Source organism: Alexandromys fortis, unplaced genomic scaffold (assembly GCF_014885135.2).
Source record: "Alexandromys fortis isolate MF-2015 unplaced genomic scaffold, M_Fortis_MF-2015_v1.1 scaffold_1, whole genome shotgun sequence".
NCBI classification, from domain to species: Eukaryota; Metazoa; Chordata; class Mammalia; order Rodentia; family Cricetidae; genus Alexandromys; species Alexandromys fortis.
In genome coordinates this window covers 9970310-9990342 of record NW_026067927.1, presented here as the reverse complement: position 1 = coordinate 9990342, position 20033 = coordinate 9970310, and the positions used below count along the sequence as shown (strand labels likewise).

Here is a 20033-nt window from a genome sequence, read left to right as displayed (position 1 = left end):
TGTGTAGGTGTGCCTAACAGACAAGGAGCTAGAGTGAGCTGAGTGCCTGTGTCTAGGTCCTAGGAATTAATCACTTAGGAGACTTAAGGGGGGGGGACTAGCTTGCTTTAACATCTGTAAGACTCTCCAATGCAGCTGCCAAGACAAAACTTGCCAAATAGACTTATGACGATCTTCCATAAGAACCAAACTTGAAAAATCAGGTTTCCATTTGATTTTCTCTCTCCAAAATGCCTTGCAAGATGTCTACTCTAAGGGTTTAGTTGCAGGTCACAGAATGCCCTGAAAATCTCCCTGAAAGAAATACCTACTGGCTTTTTATTATCATTTGAGGTGTTTTTTTTTTTTTTAACAAATTTGTACAGCCATCACTTTGCTATTTCATTTACAGCACTTAAACAAACTGCTTTCATCCTCACTTTACAGTAGCGGACTCTGGTTTGTAACCTCACACTCAGGTAACCACTGATCTGTAGTCTGTAAACTTGCCTTTCATGAGACATTGCATATCAGTGGAATCATGCGGTTTGTGGTATTGTTTTTGGCTTTTACCATATTTTTAAAAATTCCTTCATGAGGCAGCAAGCATCGTTTTCCCTTTCCTCTCCCCTGCTGAATAATATTCCGTTGAATGGATACATCACTTTTATGTGTTCAACTCATTTCTCCACGGCCATTTGCTTTGTTTCCCATATGCAGGCCATTGTAGCTAAGGCTGCTGTGAACATTCATTCACATGTCGGTCTTGGTATGACACGTTTCCTCTGATTTTGAGTAGAAAGAATCCTTGGCATAGAATTATGTGAAGAGGGTGCACTTCTACTATCCATGATACAGCTTCGTTTTTAAATCTCGATGATGCTATCATTCGTGAAGCAGATAGTCTAAAGAACAATTGTTACTTGATGAATTCTGAGCAGAGGACAATTTTCGGCTAGCCTGAGATGTACATACCTCCAACTCTAGTTCCTGAGACTTTCCTTATTGGTGCCCTACTCATTACTGGCTCTGAGTCTCTCTCTAGCAAGTGGTTACACTGGTGCCAGCTGTAGGTTTCTTTTGTTCCCTTCATGCCTACGTGGAAAGGATGCAAAAATTCAGGCAAAGGTTTGTAGCTATTCAGAACCATATTGAAGTAAATATTAGGGCGAGTCGGACACTTTTCGCTCTGCCCGCCCAGTAACATCACTCATACGTGGAAATGATTAGATAGCAGCCTCTATGTTCTTTCATTGTGGGGACTTCCGGGGGCGGTTTGGAACCTGTCCAAAGTTTTAGGGCGTAGTGCAGACTTCAGATGAAAAGACAGTGCCAAAGAGACAAGAAAAAAGCAAAACCTAGCCTAATAGTCCAAAGAGCTTAGGTCTCCGAGCCAACAGGAGCAGGCAGAAGCTTGCTCTCTCCAGAGAAGCACTTGAAGGCCGCCTGTGCAGCAATTGCTATCAGCCCGGTGTTGTGGCAGCGGCGGTGGGAGGCCTGGCACTTTGGGCAAGATCAAGGGAAGTGGAGGAATCAGTGAAGTGGGAGCTGGAAGCTTAGCGCCCCCTTTCCCCAAAGGAAGAGTGGGCAGTTTTAAGGCCGCTTCCACACGGAGTGACAGATGCTTCCTTTTCCAGCAGGATGGTGACAGGGGTATTGGGGTGACCACATCCAGTGTTACGGGGACCCCGAGATGCTGGGGAAAACGCAAGCATAGGGCAGATATTGCTGCAGTCTTGCCCGCCCCTTGGTTCCTGGTCACGTTGCCCGGAGCCCAAGGGAAACCAACGAATCTGTGAGAGTTCTGGGTCCCCAGGGCTGGTGACTAAGAGCTGGGGTTCATCTACCATCTACTCTCCCTAGGTCCTCAAGAGTCCCCCTCCCCTTGCGCTTTGGATATAAGCAATCTCTTCTTTCGTTGATCTCTTTCCTTCTAACTTCTGGTTCCTGTTACCCCCCCTCCCCAGGCGTTGTTGTTTGTGCTGCGTTTTCCAGCTTTTCCCTTGTGTCTTTATTTTATTGTTCTTTTCCCGGGGTCGCTACTGCCCACGCCACCACGACCCTCTTTATAAGATTCCTTTTCAACCTCCACCCACTGGGAACTTCACCTCCGCTCTTTCCATCACCTTCCAGACTGGAGACTTGTCCTAACCCAAGGTCCACAATGAGGCAGGGATCCTTACACCAGATTCACAGTGCGCGTCTCCCACACAGCTCTAGGAATGACGAGCGTGTCCCCCCCCCCCAGCCTAGTCCCTGCCGTTTTTTTTTTTTTTTTCGGAAGATGCATACCTCCAGAATGGGCTGGAAGTGGGTTGGGGTCTCTCTCGCTGTAGTGTGTCCTTATGGTAAAGGGATAAGCAGGAGTCTGAGTCTGGGTGCCGGCAGGGCAATTCTTTACAGAGGCCCATCCGCTAGCCGAATGGCATTATCTCTGGGGATTTTGGAGGATTCTGCGGTGACCAGTGGGGGAGGCAACAAGTGAAACTAAGGGGCGGGAGCTGGGGTAGGGTCGTTGCTTGTACCTGGCTGGGCAGAAACCAAGGAACACTCCCGGCAGGACTGACCCTAAGGAAGCTCTCCACGCGTACAAGCCAAGGCTTTCCATGTAGGGTAAAATAAAATTGAGGTAAAAAAAAAAAAAAAAAAAAAAAAAAAAAAAACAGAGATTGAGTTTTTCCAAATGCTTCTTTGCAGTGTCTTCACTGCTCTCCCGGAAAACCGACTTCGCAAAGGATAGGTGCTGGGGTTCTGAAGGTACGCAAGGGGGTGGCTGGGCAGGAGCGGTTAACGTGGAGAGATTTTCGGAGGGCGGAGTGCTAACAGATAAAGAGTAGAATGCACTCCCTAAATCCCGATTGCCTCCCCTACTCGGGCAATGCCTTCAATCCAATCCACCCTCCAGTCGGCCGGTCGAGCCACTAGCTAGCCCATCTGGAGTGGATTTCAGGAAAAGAGGAAAATGGGGGCTCCCAAGCCCTTTCCAGCTTTTCTCCGTCGCCCTTTCTGATTGGCTGTGTATCCCTGGAGCCCAACTTCAGTCGCTTCAGACTCTGTCTGAGCCCCCAAAGAGACCAAGCTCTGCGACCCGGGGCCGGAGGAGCGGCCACCTATCCCGGGGTTTGGCATCTCGCTGGCCCAGGGAGGGAGGGGCCCGGACAGGGTCGGCCCCGTCGCCTGCTCCAGGCCCAATTCTCCACGTCTAGCAGTCTCGGTTCCTCTCCGCCCCCTCCCTCTCCTTCCCTCCCAACGGCGGCCTCCCTCCTCCCTCCCCCCCCAACCCGCCCGCCTGCCCGCCACCTCCCCCCGGTTTCTCATTCCTGCCACTAGCGCGCTCCGCGGCTCATTCCGCGGCCGCCGCCAGCTGAGGGGAGCGTCGCGGGCCGAGGAGCAGATGCCGCGGGGGCCGCTCACAGCCGCCACCGACTTGTGAATGGGACTCGGACTGGGGCTGACACCACTGCGCTCACCCAGTGCCAAGGACCGCCGGCCGGGAGGTCGCGTTCGCCCGCAAGGGCCCCAGGTGAGGCGCTCTGCGAGTCTCTAGCCCGTGTCTAGATGGGGCTTCTCGGAGTATGCAGAAAGAAGAAATAATCGCTATGGAAGGGGGAGGCTGATGGTTGATTGAGATCACTAATGCAAAGAGGGAGGGCTTGGGGGGGTGTTCAAAGAATATTTGTTTTTAAAATCAGAAAAGAAAAAAAAAAGAGAGAAGGCAGCCAGCTGTGGGCGCCGGCAGAGCAGGGGTTTGAGGCGCCAGATGTGCACTCCCCCGCTCTTTGATGTGTTCCCCCCTCCGGGGGGTGTTGCACCAAGGCTTTGGCATAAGGGATTTGCTCTGGGTTGGGGCATGGGACTGCAGAGCTGAGCTCTGGACACGCAGACTGCTCTGGTCATGTCTCTAGGGAAAGTCGACCCCTGTGCGGTGCCGCCCGCCAGCGCAGTGCCGGTTCCCCAGACTGGATCGCTCTCTGTAGGGTTCCTAGGGGGTCCTCCAGCACCTCCATAGAAACCTACCCAGGACGCAGTCCTGGTAAAGAGAGCGCGGGGGAAGCCCAGACGAAAGCAAGCGGCCGGGAGGGGAGAAGCAATTGGCCGCACTTTGATAGCGTGGGTCCGGGTCTTCCGACTGCGGCTCCGAGGCCGGCGGCTGCGGAGCGCATCAACCCTCGAGTCAGCGCCTCCTCGGGGGCTCCGCTCGCCCTCCTAAGCTCCTAGCGGTGTAGTGGGTGGTCTGTGGGCGGCTCAGACTCTAGCTGGGCTCCGACTTGGGCTAGAGGAAGCTTTCCAGGGTCAACGTTAACTTTGAGAGTCAAACCTTCCCCGAAAGCCTGCGCCTCCTCTCGGAGCGCTTCAAGCCTCCCTAGCTTCCGCACGCTCGCCTCCCTCCCAGCGCTTGGCCTCCGAGCCGCCCTGCAGGGAGGGCCAGGAGCGGTGGGAAGGGGGTGGCCGCGGGGGCATCCTTCCGTTTCGCTCCCACCCAGGCTCTCCTCCGCAGGGTCTTCTCGATCTGGGATGCAAAGAGTCCCTGAAGAAAGTGGGACCCAGGAGGCCTCGGGTCCAGCTCCCTGTTCTCTTTCTTGCCAAAACCGGGTTTTCGCCAGGGCTCCTCACTCCTGCCTTCCGTGGTGAAAGGTTCCCTAGATGATCGAAGAAGCCCTGTTGCTTTTGGTGATAAATGCACCAGGAATTTCACAGTCTATCGCACGCTATGAAGAAATTGCATCTTCTAATTATTTAACGGTGCCATTTCTGCACTAAGAAGGGTCGTCCCTAAGGACTGGGAGTGGGTTGGTGAATGAAAGCCTGTTACTGCATGAGAGTAGAGATTTGTCTAAAGTCTCCTCTTCGGTTTCTTCTCCAAGAAGTCTTTTACGATGGCTCCTAAATCTTCTCCTATTTTCCTCCGATCATTCTTAGCTGTGTACTAGGAAGCAGTAAGTTTTCGGTTTAAGCTCAGAGAGCAGTGATAATCAATCTGGCCAGAGGATAAATCAATTTCCTTATCGCTAAGGGATTGCAGCGAGGGTTTTGCGAGGTGTCTGGATTTTCCGGGAGACCCGCATACAGATGTTCTCAGGACCGAGGATCCCTTGGAGGCAACGTCAGAGTATTAGCCAGGTTCAGCCCAGTGCCAGGGCCTCTAAGGCTAGCAGAGGAAAAAAGAAGGGACTGACCTTGATTTCAATAATGTTGGAATTGTGTTTTCCTAACAAGAAGACAGAAGTCCTCCCCGAACCAAGACAGATGCTCAACCCTGGCTTCAGGCAGCCTGCTTCTCTTCTAGTAGAACAAAGGAATAAAAGTTACAAAACAAAGGGACATAGCTGTGGCCATTACAAGAGTGACTCTAAAGCCACAGGCATGCTAAGTTCCTTAAACAATCTCTAGCTCTTAAGTTTTAGGGTTGGCCAGTCAGGCCCTGGAATTCGATCCCTCTGTGCAAAAACATCTATCCTGCCCAGTACAGAGGAATGCAAGCTGTTCTCAGTGGAGGGAGATCAGGCACAGGCGTCCAAAGACCAGAAAACTTTGATGGGTGAAAATGGGCTTTGCATCTTGCTTTCAGAGGCATTAAATCTTAACATGTTGAAGTACTTGGAGTCTATACTTTTATTTTTAGTAATAACCAATGGTTACTGTCATTATTCATTATTTTAATTGTTAGTTCAAAGTCTGCCTATACTTACCAGGTTATCATATGGAGAGAGAGAGAGAGAGAGAGAGAGAGAGAGAGAGAGAGAGAGAGAGAGAGAGAGAGAACATTCTCCACCCCTGCCGGTAGGGGATGAACAAATGAACAAATAAATGTTTAGGGAGGATAGAAATGGGATAATCTGGTGAGGCTGGACTTGCAGATTTGTTCAAGGTGGGTTTGTTGCATGCTTAGGAAAAAAAGAAGAAAGAAAGAAAGAAAGAAAGAAAGAAAGAAAGAAAGAAAGAAAGAAAGCAAGCTTTTGAGAAATGGTTCTTGTGGAAGCATTGGGCCATCTTGATAACACCCCGGGAACTTCCATTATGTTCAGAACGCTTATCAGTGCACTACAGCAAATTACTTGAAACTTAAATTCTATTTTCAATTAAGATGCAATCTTTTGTTAATTTGAAAAAAATTAAGTTACAGCTCTATTTTATTTTTATGGCGCAGAACTCATATTTCCCCCGTTTACTTTGGTGGCCTCAGAATGTTTATTTGTGGGAGGAGGGTGCAGAGTTGGAGGGCTGTGTCATCATTTGGGGGAATATGGGTCAATTTCATGCCCCTTTAAGGCACAACCCTTCGTCATTCATGGCTTTTCTTTCACTTCGAATAACATTACATGGCTGCTTTGTCAGGATTCGGGTTTGGTGACCCTCATATGGGAATCACCATGCCATTGACGTCATGGCTTGATTTACAATGCCAAAGCCATACTGCCATGAGCTTTGTGTGTCTTGAAACTTTATCCATGAGTGCCAATAGCCGAGGAAAAGCACTCAGTTCACGTAAACTTTGATCCATTGTATGTAAATCTGTTTTTTTTTCCTTCTGAATCATCCAAAAAAAAGGCCCACAACTCTGATTTTAATCTGCATTCCCAATCCTTTTGTGTTGGAAGTTCAAAATGCATGCTAAGTTTATTTGAGCTTATTTTCAACATTGACTTTTATTTTACTTTGGTTATAGGCCTACCTATTTATTGGCTAATAACAAAACACACTCCATGTAGTCGAGAGAAGGCAGTGGACATTTCTGTTTCACAATCAAGTCTGCAGAACTGCTACAAATTTCCAAGTATTCCCGTAGAAATATACGTTCACTTTATGTGTTCACTATGATTTTAACGCATTAAAATATATTTGCAAAGAGTTTCTCTTTTACCAAACCGGTCGTTATTCCATTAATAGTTAGTTAATTTGTCAAGAACTTTTGTTCTTTATTTAGAATTCGAAGTGGTCAACATTCCTATTTCAAAGTGAATGCTTCAGAAATACATCAAGTTATCTAGCTTTTATAATATTGGAAGGTAAATTTTAATGGAAAGGGGAATAAAATCCACAGATTTGTTGGGGAAAAAGAAGGGGAAGAAAGGCAAGAGAAAGTTTGAAATGGTGTGGTTTCCCCGTATGAATTTACTGGTCCATCAGGGTTCCTGTGATGGTCATCTAAAGTTTCCTCTCTGACCAAGAAATACTAAAGAAAACAGTGGAGGAGGATAATTAAACATCTTTCTGCTATAATTTTACACTGACATTGTGAGCCTCCTACATCTCTAGAAATGGACTCTTTTGCGGAAGTTTGCACTTTTGGCCACTAGAGGGCAATGGTGACCTTCTCCAACTTTTTACTTTGGGCCTCTGCTTTTGAGGGGCACCATGAAAAGCAGTTTTGTTGCTAGCCTAGTCTGCACCTCTGTAGAGAGACCAGATTCCCCTTTCTGTGGCTCAGGCTCCTGAGCTGTGCAGGAGCAACTTCCGAGGTGGAGGATCTGTTTCTGGCAGTCTCTCCTTTTCACTTTACACCTTGTTAGAAAGTTGAGGAATTCTGTGATTTGAGATTGCCTAAATCAAACCCGAGTGGGGGTTGGGCAGAGGATAAATAAGGTTAGCTCTTAATGAGGCAGCTATCTGCCAGACAGATGGGTGGAATGATAGGTGATAGATGATGTTTTTAGTTTAGTTAGTTAGTTTGTCTTATTTTGTGATAGGAGGATAGTTTTGATTTGGGGAGGGGGGGATGAATTAGAGGCGGGGGAGGGGGAAGGAGAGAAGTATCCCGAGACCTCTGCAATAACATTTTCTCTCTTTCAAGAGGTCTGAACGATATTTGCAAGGCATTTGCAATTTGCAAAAAAAAATTATAAAAAAACTGCAGTTTAATTTTCAGTAAACACTTTGGAGTGTTGAGTTTTAATAGAGCAGCAATAGTTTACGCCTACCTTTAAATCATTTCTGATATTGCTGTATAAAACCTAACTTTAGCATGGAGTAAAATTTAATTCAAGCTTGGTCCTCAGTCATTGGAATTTTAATCATTGAGGTTTTTTTTTTGTCTTTCCTCAGTGATATGGAAATTGTGGTTTATGATTAAATGGCATATTTCAGACAGCATAAATGTATGTTTGTTACTGTTTGATGGTGTCATTAAGAAAGTTCAGAAGAACTGAAAGAACAAATGCTATGCTATAATTAAGAGGAACGCTCTATTAAAAGTAAGTACTGTCTTAAGTGGATACTTGTCTATTTTATTTTTTTTTAACTGAATAGAGCTGCCTCCCTGGTTGGCTCAGCAGTAGAGTTCCGTGCAGCTCTGAGCTGGGCTGGAATCTGTGGACATTTGATGAAGCAGGAATCAATGCTAATGGATTATGGGAGGGACGATTAAGTCACTCAGTGGAAAGTAAGATGAAGTGTTTTGTAAACTGCTGTTCACTCACGACCAGAGTGTGGATTTAACTTTTCTTAAAAGGCACTCTGACAATCGAAGGCCTGGTGAGCAATGCACATTAGAACTGTAGACGAAACTTTATTGTCGTTTAGTTTGGTTTGGGGACATATGTGGAGATCCGGGATACCCTCAGGGAGCAAGTGTTGGTCCCCTCAGTTCACGGTTTCAGCTCAGGCAGAGAATCTGATGTCTTGGGATGTTGAATGAGAAAGGAATCTGAGAGAGAAGAGAAGAGAAGAAAACTGAGAGAGTATGAGAGAGAGAAATGGTGCCATTTCTCACGGCAGGCCAGGCACAGGTCTCTTATAGCGCTGGCTCCTGTTTTCTCAATCTCCCCAGGTCCCCAGGTTGGACATCTTGAGGGCTGAGCATGGAAGTTGCTGCAAATGGCTCTACTGGCTGCAGTGAGCAGCAAATAGAGACTTACTCTAGCTTCTGTAACTCTGCACTTCTTAAACAATATTTGTGAATGAAAACAATATTTGTGAATGAAAACAATATTTGTGAATGTCCATGCTGCTGCATGCAGATGGTTGAAAGCCTTTACTCCCTCACCTGATCCATTCCACTGGAATGATTTTCTTTTAAATGAAATGATACTAAATTCACCTCTTCCTGTTCAGTTCCTTTATATGGAATGGCTTTAGGCCCAGTGACAACCTCTGTGTAATGGTGACCTAATTGTCAGAGCAGGCTGAGTGGTCCTAATATTAGACACATAGGGATATTTTCCCAGCTCTCATTGGGTTCCACCAGTGAAGCAAGACTCTGAATAGAGGTCCGCCTTTCAACACTGGATTCTCCTTCTCTCTATGAGTGAGTTTGGTGTGATCAGAAGTGATGCTCAAACTGCTGTGGACTTTGGGAACATTTTACCCATGGGCATGGTTGTGGATCAGTTAGGCTGGTTTTTATTGTCACTGAGGCTCGGACCACTTATTTAAACATGGTGGTAGCCTTGCTCTGCAGCATGGCTCCGAGGAGGACAAAGGATATGGGCTTAGGCATGCATGTGCAAGGTTAAACCTGACCTTATAGAAGATTCTGTCTTTTATTCATCATGGAGTTTTCCAGTCATCTCTTAAAGCACATTTATTCGTGTATTTTATGCGTATTAATCTTCCCCTTGCATGCGTGCATGTGTACCATGTGTGTGCCTGGCACTCATGGGGGACAGAAGAAGGCAGGGGGTATGTGGAATTGGAGTTGCAGAGAGTTGTGAGCTGCTGTGGGGGTTCTGGAAACTGAGCTCTGGTTCTCTGCAAAGCAGCAATTGTTGTTAACTGCTTTACCGTCTCTCCGCGCCTTTTCCAATAATTTTGACTTTAAAATATAGCATTAAATATTTTTTTTTTGATTAATCGTTTTTTTTCCATGTATGTACATTACCTGATGCTGGTCTCACCCACTATGGTCAGCACTTCCAATACTCTGTATTTAAAGCTCCTTTGTATATGGAAAACTGGAGAAGACTAAGCAAAAATTATGCTAAGGTTCAGCTGCCTCTTCTGTAAAAACAGACCTCGTAATAATACCTGTGTCCTGGGATTGCTATAAACATAAAATCAAGTTGAGCCTGGTGCCTAGTGAATCAACAATAAACTCTGAAGCTATTGAGTGCAAAAAAATAGACCTGGGGACTCTGGAGACTTCAGCCAGTTAAGGAGTACTTGCTGGATAGAGAGAAGGACCTGAGTTTAATCCCTGGAACATACTTTAAAAGCCAGAGGCATGCACTTTTAATCCCAGTGCTCGGGAGGTAGAAACAGGCCAATCTTTGGGACTCATTGGTCAGCCAGGCGAGCTTATTAGTGAGCTCCAGGTTCAAGGAGAAAACAACTCATCTCAAAAGCCAAGATAGATGACCGCTGAGGAAAAGTATCTCAAGTTTTCTGTGGCCTTCACAGGCATGCGCAAATGCATGCTCACGCCCAGCCCTTTGCATTGAGTCTTATAGACTAACTATGTCAGCCAGCAGCTCCTCCTTCAAATAATGTAAATCTTTGTTCTAGACTAGGGAATCTCTCTGTAAGTGATGGAGTGTTCGTTAGGGCCTTCCTCTCTTTGAATAATTTCATGTGCTTAGCTGATCCATCCTTCATCCATTTAGAATTTCCAGGAGGCAGTGGAGATTTTCGAGATGGTTAGCGCTTCCGGGAAGCACCCGCCTCCTTGGTACATTTGTGAATTTTGTTCCCACTGTTCAACTCACATATGGGTGGCTGTGGGAAGTTACCCCGAAGTAACGTCTTCCTGGGAAAGCCGCCCGCGCTTGTGACGGGGAGATATCCATCAGGGGTCTGCTTTCGTGTAAAAACGGCTCATTACTATTCCAGACAGGCTTAAAAGATAATTAGTCTCTTGATAAACTGTCTCAATTTCAAGACTGTTCCTGTTTGTTTTTCAGGTATATGTAATTTGGGATTTCAAGGGGTTTGAGCAGTGACAATTTTAACTCCTGAAGAGACAGCAGCTGAAGATGCCCGTGCCCCACCCAGTCGTTTCTGTCTCTTATGGTCCCAGATAAAACAATGGAAAAAAAAATCCCAGTTGTCTCACTCTCCTCACAACCTTTATTGGTTTCCCACCTGTTTTTACACCCTTTATCGCAGCCAGCCTGGGCATCGCAAGCTCCTGGGCCCTCCGTTTTCCATCTGCAGCCTACTTGAGGCACCTGTTCTTGCCCCAAGCTCGTATTCTCCCTTGCTTTTATTTTTCCTGCCAAAGAACAAGAATAGATATTGTATTCACATGGTACCATGGATAGCAGAGAAAACCAACTTTCTTAGATCCTACTATGTGCCATGTGCTGGCCCTATCCCTCTATTTTTCTATACAGCCTCTGGAGAAGCAGGGACGCTAATCAAACAGCAAGCTAGATAGATTGCTCTCAGGGAAAGTCAAGACGCTTGAGGGTGAGTTTGCCAACCTACTCTGAGTCAATGCTCAGCAGTTTCCTACTATGTGGGATATGTGTTATATGCCTGGGCCTTCCTAGCAATTAGGGGCAGAGTGTTATGACGGAAAATATGAGCTAATCATGTGACTCTAGCGCCCTGCACCGTCATCCCAAATCTTATTCACAAGAGGAGCTCCTGAGAGCGACTGCTCAAACTCTTCTCAGTAGGGTTTCTTTTTGTCAATGATCCCACAAACACCTTAAATGGCTCAATGGATGGATGGCAGCCTGTTAACCACCTCTCAGGGAACCTGGGAAGCAGCAGATGATTTGTTAGCTTTGTTGATTAAAATGTTCTGTCTAATGCAGGGCGAACTAAAGTGCTTCCTTATGTAACTTCCTCCAAAGACTTACACTTTGTGTCCCAGGGTATTTTTCATCTTTCTTGACAGCCCTACAGATATCAAAAACCAACTTTTCATAACTTTGGATGTCCAAAATTTATTGACCACTAAGCCATTATGTCATTATGCTAAAAGGATTCCAAGTACTCTTGGACTTTCTACTCATAAACACACTTTGGGAATGATGGTCAGTCTCTCACAAGGAGTGAACACATTTCTGTCCTGTGTTCTATAGCAGATAACAAACAAAGCTGGGATGCAGATCCAGACACCAGGCACCAAAGCTTGGCTATCATGTTGGAATGTTCCTAGCAGCCAGTGTCTAACCAAACTGATGAAAATAGGTTCCGCCATGTTCATTTCTCATCTTCTTCCACCACCTCACTCCTGAAATTTGGCAAAAGGGATGCAGCAAACTGCATTCTGACCACTGGGGCTGAGTGGGTGGATCACTTATTGTAATGTGGGCTGATGATTTGGTTTTATTAAATACAACTCTTAAAAATCAGATGTATGAAATCAGCACAGAAATCATACACTATTCCTGTAGACATGAGGATCTAGCATCAGTGGGAGAATCCAAAATCGCACAGTTACACCTGAGAACATAGTAGTACCCATACTGACATTGAACTGAGCTGTCTTTGCTCTTAAAATAATCTCTTTTCATTATCTACTAGCAAATGTCAAGTTCATTTAGACAAAACCACATGCATAGGCACACGTACGTGTGCACATACACACACAGAGAGTGCATGTGTGTGTATTTAATTTAAAAATAAGTTTAGTACAGGTACTTGTGATCTGTTGCTTTAAAACATTATTTAATTCAAGGCTGTGTAAAGATACAGCCTGTCACCTCCTTGGACAGTTAAGATGTGAGACTTTTATGACTCTTAAGTGGGAGTTTATAGTCAGTTTGAGATGCTATTTGATAATCTTTTGTACTTGGTTTTGGCCTTTAGCTCTTTCCTGCTGTGTAGTGATTTTCCCAGGATTTATCCTTTCCATGTTTCTACTGAGGACAAATTGAGAATGCTGCTTGTGGCACTCAGCTTTGTAGCACTAACACGTTGTATCAAGGGTGATTTGTTTAGAAAGAGAAACTGTGACCACAATTTTAATCCATGATGGATCGGTTCTTTTGGTTTGTCCATTAGCAAGACAGCCTAGGATGATGGGAGTGAATCATGATGGTGTGTGTGTGTGTGTGTGTGTGTGTGTGTGTGTGTGTGAAATCTCTTTATTATCAGGAAGCAAAAATAATGAAAAAAGACATCTGGGTCAGACAGTCCCTTCAGGTGTACAGCCCCAGTGACAGTAAAACCTCTCATTAGGCCCTGCCACCCCAAGTTTAGGTTTCCTTTATCTCCAGATAGCACCCATACTAGGGAAGGTCTATAACAGTTGAGCATTGAGGTTTATATGCAAGATCCAAACTGTGACAGTGCTCTTAATTTACCTACCACAAACCCAGCAATGCCCTTTGTAAGGAGATGTCTTGAGAAGAATTCTGTCATCAGAGGTTGTGAGTAGAACATACATTTGCGGTAAAGTCACAAAAGGAATTTCCTTAGTGAGTCGACATTATCCGTACTGCAGAGAGTACTGAGTCTCCTATAAACCTTGAGGTTGCAGCAGTCAGTGACGCAGAAGATGGGGAGACACTAGCACAGTGGGCTGAAGAAAGGAGAAGGCACTTCCACCTCCGTAAGCAAAGATGGCTTTCAGAAGGTAGGATGGAATTCAATTCCTGCATGGCAGATAGGGACCTCCGAGGCCATCTAGACTAAAGAACTGTGCCAGTAGGTGGTCCTGTTTCTGGTATCACACCACAGTGATGATGTGGGACCCCTGCTGATGTACAGCTCTTTGTTCCTTTAAGAATACCATTGGCACATTGACACATGCAACTCTTAGAAACACTTACTTAGGTTGAGCCAAACTCACTCCTCGAAGGTTATGTTATTTGAATTTTGGTGTCATAGAATAAAGGTAATTCTCTCTCCCCACTGTGACTATTTCTTTTTTATCTTCCAGGATGGCTTCTTCCACTCGCCACACATCCAGATTACACACCCCATTCATTTTTCTCTCCAAACTTCTTCACAGAGAAGGCCTGTAGACTGAAATTCGGGCAGCTAGACTGTAGATTATCAACTCCCTTCTATACACTTTTTTATTGCAGCCCGAGGCTACATTACATTAGCTTTTATTGCCAGTCACATCACCCAGAGGACTTATGCTCCACACTTTATTTGTTTATTTGTTTTTCCTTATGTGTTGCTGTTAAGTCACATATCCCCACCTGTCCCTGTGCACATAAGACATGACAGGGCACCTTCTGCATATTATAGGCACTAAAACCAAGCTGCCCTTGCTTCAAATCCTGGCCCTGAGACCTACCAGCGGCACAAGTGTCTTATTCTCTTTCCTTTCTTCCTCTTTCTTTCTTTCTTTCTTTCTTTCTTTCTTTCTTTCTTTCTTTCTTTCTTTCTCTCTCTCTCTCTTTCTCTCTCTCTCTCTTTTTCTTTCTTTCTCTCCTTTCATTTTCGTCTCAGTTTCTCTAACACGTAGCTATATTCACTATCAGGTGTCTCTGACATGAAGTTATATTAATATGAAAAATCTTTATGCAGTGCATGGAGTAAGAGTATATTACAGTCTTTTTGTATTCCGTATTGCTACATATTTTCCACTGAAGTGTTGCACCAAATATTTTTAAATTTAAATCATTATTCTGTTATGCAGACTATCTGTCATCCCTGTTAATCTCATTCTCTGGGTTGGTTTACCAACATTTTTTGGCAAAAACAGGCTAAAGGGGCAAAAATAGCAATACCCAGATGCAAACAGGGTTAGAGTCATGTTCAATCATTCACAGTTTCAGTGTGAGTGATCCAGCATCCCCGAAGAACACCTCCTGTCTGCAACTCATTCCTCATATGCACATTTATCTCTTTGTTTCCTTGATCTTCTATTCGGTCACAGAATCACTCCTCTGTGTTTGGAAAATAGACTCCTGTAAAAAGGTCCTATAAAAAGAAACTTCCTTCTGGGAAGAGTCTTAAAGGACCAGAAAGTGCTTTTACTAATTTCTGTGGAAGCCAGAGCAACAACTCAGCCCCAGATTCTCAGTGTTTTAAATTTGTGTTCCATATATTGTGTGTGTACAAATATCGAGAAAGAGAGGTAGAGAGAAGAAGAGGAGATGGAGGGTAGAGGAGGGAGGGTAAGAGAGGAGAGGACAGCCATTGATATGGACAGTGAGGGATCATTTTACTCATAACATTAGTGATATAGCGGAGGTCGTGCATCTGCAACAGTGGCCTTCCATTTACGGAGAAGATAGCCATGGTGCTTCCACCCTTCTGAATCTATGGCAGGATCTGGCCATAGTTCTAATTCTCCACTATCCTGAAGCCTGATGACTTCCAGAACCTGTTTCTCTAGCCTTCCTGTAGGAACTGGGCTACCTACAGGTTGTTAGTGTTTTTATTGCTTTCAACTGAGCAATCCAAAACGCTTCGTTTCCCCACTTTTTCTTTTTCTTCCTTCCTTTCTTTCTTTCTTTCTTTCTTTCTTTCTTTCTTTCTTTCTTTTTCTTTCTTTTTCTTCTTTTTTTTTTTCAAGACTCTTGTGAGGAAGGAGTCCACTGCAATACCTAGGTGGGGTGTTTGGAGTTTGTCTTCTGCAGAAAAGCTGCATAGAATGTTAGGGTACAGATTGGAACCCAAAGAAGCTTTGTTAAACATTAGCTTGATTTAGGTCGAGTGTCGGTTTGGTAGGCAGTATCAAATATGAGGACTTTCACAGAGCCGCTTGATATAGTTCAGTGTAAAAAAAAAAATTATTTCCAGGGATCGCCACAGGAGGCAGTGTGACACACTACCCTTTGTATGGCAAATGTTTTCCTGTATAGGATGAGGAAATTATGAGGAAAAGAATGGTCCACAGATTCGAGCGCCGTAAGCCATTGCAAAAATCCTCAAAGTTAGAATAGATGAGGATTCTGTGGTATTGGTGAGTATATGAAAGTAGCCCATCATCTGAATGGACGAGTTACTCTAATACTCCTGGGCCAAGCAGTCTGCATACCTCTTGGTAGTATGACAGCCTCTAGTTTGGCCCTAAATTGCTGACAGTTTTGAGTGCATGAAACTAGATTCGTATGAGAGGCAGGGCACACAGTTCCTGAATGTGCTCCGTACTATTGGCACTCAGTCATATATATATATTTAGAAACTGAAGCCTCTGTAGTATATCAAATGAGTTAAATGATTGAACTATATAAGGATTATTTTTTTTTTTAAAGAAAAGTAATAGCATTCTTTGTCTGAAGCTAACCCCTTTGCAACTAAACTTCCTAGGCTCAGACTCTTGGAGTCATACATTTCATTTCCTGTGCACTATTTCTGTCTGGTCATGGGGAACACAGATCTGGATCACAGACTAAGGAGGCCTAGGCAAATCTAAGTGAGGCTATATAAGAAGCCAGACAATGTCAGCAGTTACTAGGTTTTCATGGTCTATGGATATTTAAAAAAAGCATAGTTTGGGACTGGAGAGATGTGTAAGCCTTCCAGAGTATGTGAAGCTTTTGCAAAGGATTAAGATTAGTTCCCAGAACCCACACAACAGCTCCCAACTATCTGTTACTCCAGGTCCACAGGATCCAATGTCCTCTTTTGGCTATTGTGTACATACATATAGAAGGCAAAACACTCATATGGGATAAAAATAATAAAAGCTTAGATAGTTAAGGGTTTTAAAATGAGACATCTTTGACTATATTGGCAGAGCTACTTTAGGCTTCAATGCCAAAAAAACAAAACAAAACAAAACAAAAACAAGTTAAGGTCCATTTATGGGACGAATTTTAATTCACAATGTTTTCCCTAAAATACATGAATAGTAAACAGATTTGTCTTACATCACTCTACTATAGATACATTGTGAATAGACACAGCTGTGGGATAAGACATAGGTTTTATTTTCACTATTATTTTTCAGAGTCCTGAATGGCACTCTGTAAATCAAGCATCACTTTTAGAATTATCTTAGAGAAAAAAAAAATAACAGTTTAGCTCTTAGCTCCAGGCACACTTTCCTTCAGAGTAATGCACTGTTGATTCTTGGGAGTGTCAGTCAGGACTACGTCCTGTCACAGAGACCATGTGTTTGAAACAAATGATGGATCATATCACAAGGCATCATTTCTGAAGCCCTCTCCCAATCACCCTGCTTCCTTCCATACCTGCACTGCAAGCCTGGGATGTAACTTACACTCGTGGAAAAATCAGCCTCATGTTCTTTTCTTACTAGATGCACACCTTCTGTCCCATGTCTCACAAGTGGACAAACATCACCTGTCAGCAAGTTCGTGGCCAATTGCTGACAAATATTCTTCCTAATAGGCTGCCCTCGGGCTCAGTCCCTCCAGGCAAACAGCAAAGGATTTGCTGATAAATAGCTGTGTGACCATGGAAAGCCAACTGGCCTCAGCTTTTTCATCCATAAAGTGGCATTTTGGGGACTTTTCAGCTGTAAAATAACCTGGATCTCAAGTCTTTGTCCAGAAATTATTTGACATCGTGCATGCCAATTCTCCCCTCTTAGGATTCTAGAGGAGGAGACATGCAGAGGAGAACAGCAGAAAATTGATGTTCAGGTGTGGTTAGTCCGAGCAGAGTAGATGTCCCCAGGGAGTCATGGTGCCCAAGCTTAGTACCCTTTGTGCAAGCTGTCCTTGAATACCAGCTCCGAGGCTTTGGGCATTGTTCCCCAAATCCTGGGAAAGTTTCACAGGTTGTGAGGCAGAAGAGTGTCCAGTGTTGTTCTTATATGATTTCTGGACCAGAATGGACAAAAGCGAATAGGAAGAATGAAAACTCTAGGGGGTGAAGTCTGCAGGAGGAGGAGGTGGTGCAGATGCTGCACCTTGACCGAGGCCTCACTGTAGCAGCTAAAATGAACACACCGTGCTCAGCACTTTCCACGAATTATCTCCATCCATCTTTAGCACAACATCAATGAGGTGGAAACTCTAATTACCTCCATTTATAAAAAGGTGGAGAGTAAGATTAGGGATGGCCAAATCACTTTTCTCAGCGTTATGTTGTTGAAAAGTGGAGAGACACAACTTTGAGGACAGCGCTCCTGTCTTTTCTGTTGTTCTGTTCTAGCCAGCGGATTTAAGATACTTCCAATGGTTGATTCATGAGATGAACTACTAATTGTTCAAGGGTAGATATGAAGGTCTTGACTGAGTACCTGAAACTGGGCCTCCTGTAATTAATCTCGTTTTGTCTTGTTAGGCCTATAACAAAAGCCTGCGATGGCACGCAGACAGTCTCCGAGGATTTGAATTCAGGACAGAAATTATCTGGGAAACATTTCCTGTGATATTCCTACTCTGTCTAGGATTGATGGATTCTTGGCTCAATCCCCACCCAGGGTGATTTAAAGATGACACAGAGTGTTATGTTTTCTGCGATGTGTTCACACAACCTAAATATTTTAAAAGGAAGTGTTAGACAGTAAGAAGTTGTGTTTCCAAGTTTCATACTCTCTCCTGAAGTTGGGCTGCTGTCCAGCCTTTTCGTAATGAAGGGAGGATGCCACCAAGAGTGTCACATCACAGTACGCATTTCATACTCAGCATTTACAGAGTGCATTTATGAGCTGTTGAAGGAAGACACATGCACCATCAGTCGCTGCTCTCTACTTCTTGTGATAGGACACATGTGAAAGATGAGAAGAAATTCACACTTCTGGGGTTGTGGTACATTTTACCACAGACAAAACTCATCAATGGATTCAAATACATAATCTAAGTTGGATTTCAGGAGTATATCATGAAGTACCCAAACTGACATTTCAATAAATCATCTCAAAACAAATGTAATTGCCAACACATGGTAGCGATCTGCATCAGTAAACAACGTTCGTCAGGTGTCTATGCTTTGTGCTTTGATCTACCATAATCTTATGTTCTTGGGTCTTTTCTGTTTGTATACCACTGGTTGTATCTTTTAGCAAGCTCTTTAGTTTCAGATAACTCACTGTGTACAAAGAGTTTCTCAGCTTGCCTCAATCCACATTTCTTTTTATAAAAGACTAGGTTGGAAAGACCGAGGAAAAACCTGAAAATTAGTAGCCCAACTCTGATGAAAATGCATAGACAGACAGAAGTTTTTATGACTTCTTTGACCAGATACTCTGTTCCTAATCTAGCTTGTGGACATCATATTTTTATTTGGTCAAAAAAGCTAAGTGAATGGCAGGTCATTGAACACTCAAGAATTTAATTCTCAGCCCTGCATGGAGCCTTCAAAATGTGTTGCCAAACTCACTTAAGTGAATAGTGTTTGAAATAAAAAAAAGACAAGATTTATGGGTAAGAATATGAGCTGATTAAATACATGGAAACGGTATTAGTTCTGTAGAAATGCTTGTATTTGCTTGTTGCTGAGACTGTCCATACTTTTTAGGTATTGGTCTTCCTGATTTTACACTTGTACAGGAAACCATTTAAACCATATTATTTTTTTTAAGAATATGGTTTCAGAAGATTGCTCCCCTTGGTGCACACTTTCTTGCATAGGGCTGATTCAAATTTAGAACCAAGTCATTTTGGGAACAGTGGAGGCTCTTCCTTTCAAGGCTCAGCTGTTATTACTACCAGGGAACAGTGAGGATGCCATTCATATGACCTCAAATGTGAGAAAATATGCTAATCTGTCCTTCATTTCTGCATCAAACTGAATAGAAACTAATTTGTCAAAATAATTATGTCTTCAGAGGTGCCAGGTTGGATTGCTATGGATATTTGACTGTTGCCCTGTGAGGGGCCCTGGAGTTGTAGGGTGTACAGATGGAGGTCTTCTAGGCTGCTGATTCCCATTATACCCTCTATGACACTCTTAGGGAGTATTTCTGGCTGCAGGCTTATTGCAGCTGAGAGCTTTCCTTAAATATCCCTCTGTATCTAGTTCTCTCTCTGCTTAATCCCCAGTGACTGCAGTGCTCTTTAGAAGAGAAAACAAAACAAAACCCACCAACCTTTAGAAAAATCTCAGAATTCTTAGGGCACGTATGCTTTTCTACATACAAAAATATTGTGATTGCATTCTGGGGCTATAAAGGTAAATCTAGAAATCTAAAGTGATTTGGAAGGGAGACCTGGGACGACCCAATACACTTGTTATAGTGAACACACAGGAACCAGGGCCAGTAGCCACAGCTAATGGTTCTTTATAGGTTAATGGGGAATATCTCATCTCTAACATATTGATCCCTATCAAGATCACTATTAACACAT

At 44.0% G+C, this 20033-nt stretch overlaps 1 protein-coding gene across 2 annotated transcripts in view; it reads left to right on the top strand.

Moving 5' to 3' along the window:
* The first annotated feature begins 3309 nt into the window (after positions 1-3309).
* Cdh11 (cadherin 11) overlaps positions 3310-20033 on the top strand; it is a 152750-nt gene continuing 136026 nt past the window's right edge. For both annotated transcript variants that reach the window (XM_050144286.1, XM_050144284.1), the window contains exon 1: positions 3310-3502. The gene's annotated coding sequence lies outside the window, so the exon portion shown is untranslated. The remainder of the gene's footprint in view (positions 3503-20033) is intronic.